This window comes from Cynoglossus semilaevis, chromosome 1 (assembly GCF_000523025.1).
Source record: "Cynoglossus semilaevis isolate Cse_v1.0 chromosome 1, Cse_v1.0, whole genome shotgun sequence".
Lineage (NCBI taxonomy): Eukaryota > Metazoa > Chordata > Actinopteri > Pleuronectiformes > Cynoglossidae > Cynoglossus > Cynoglossus semilaevis.
In genome coordinates, this window is record NC_024307.1 from 29,839,581 (window position 1) to 29,840,954 (window position 1,374).

The 1,374-nt window shown below is 37.9% G+C and overlaps 2 protein-coding genes across 5 annotated transcripts in view; one reads left to right on the plus strand and one right to left on the minus strand.

Annotated features, from left to right (window-relative positions):
* LOC103390683 (5,6-dihydroxyindole-2-carboxylic acid oxidase) overlaps positions 1-1,374 on the minus strand; it is a 230,759-nt gene that overhangs the window by 97,560 nt on the left and 131,825 nt on the right. The window lies entirely within an intron of this gene.
* The window catches only part of LOC103390678 (receptor-type tyrosine-protein phosphatase delta), a 259,293-nt gene that overhangs the window by 9,450 nt on the left and 248,469 nt on the right, over positions 1-1,374 (plus strand). The gene's annotated exons all lie outside the window — the stretch shown is intronic.

A 1,374-nucleotide genomic window follows, 5' to 3' on the forward strand; every position in this document is an offset into this window, starting at 1 on the left:
CTACAGGGGGTGCTGTGAATGTGTTGGTGCTTTTATTGTTTAATATATCCAATAGTTTTATTTAATTAAGACATAGGTCATTAATTCCGTTACCAAGACTGATGTACAGCTCAGCACAGATTGTTCAATGAGCAAGATGCTGTGCTAGTTTTCTAGAATAAAATAATTTGTTGAGTAATTGCACTGCTGTTGAAGTAGTTGAAGCACCATGTAATATAACTATTAATGACCAGGTCGATGGTTTATGTGGTTTTATTGTTCTTTAAAATAATTTGATTCCTTTAAACTGATATGTGTATTATTTAACCAAAACGAACTCTTTGGCAGCCGTGTGAACAGACATGCTCAGTGATTTTTCCAAGGCTGCAGGGTTTCTTGATTTCTGTGGTGGACCCCTCATTCATCCATCTCTGCAGCCTTTATTTCCACATAATTGCAACCAGCATCTGCTAAGATGAAGCCTACAAGCCCTCCGAGCCAGGTGTATTTTTAGAAGTACACAGACTGAAAGAACAAAGAAAAGTGCTCAAGTCTGCTGTTGTGATTGGCTACAGCTGGTCTGTATTCGTCGGGAACATAAAAGAAATATCTAGAGTGGAAAATGAATGAAAGCTTTTTTTTCCTCCCCAAAAACGAGCCCTAAATCATAAAATCTAATTGTTGAGAGCTGATCCCAGGGACAGCAATGATGAAAACATGAGCACAAATATGGAGTAGTCACTGACTTCAAACATGCAGTAGTAACATGCACTAGTAGTAGCACATAGATAGATAACATTAGAACCCACTGAGTTGGAGGAAAATCGATTCAAGGTGAAAATTAAATTTGGCCAAAAGAGCCTTAAGGCAAAGTGCAATTTGAAAATACATCTTATATTTTCCCCTGGGCATCTGACCTTGGACATGAGATGGATGGTAGATGTAACCGTCATGGAATAAGGCAGTTGTTGGCTCTGAGGCAAAGGGAAACACCCTCATCTCAACCCTAATGTGCCTCCCCTTTGATTGTATAATTCAGTTAGGGCCAACCGTCCCTTATCAGATCCTATCAAAGGTCAGAGGCGTCCTGTAGACAAATCAATCTCCCTGTCTGAGGAGCTGCAGAGGATAGAGGTAGAGCCGATCCATGCAGAAAGCCCAGGATGAAGGGTGTTAAGGGGGAAGGAGAGGTGAGGGTAAGAAAAATAATGGCATTCGCCATTCAGAGAGAATTGGGCAAGAAAAAAAATCCACTTTTTCTTTGAATATTCCGTGCATACTAAGAAAAATTCTTTTAGACCAACTGTCAATGGCTAAAGCAAAAAAATTAAATATATATATATATGTATATATATTTATATATATATATATATATAAATTTTATATATATAAAAA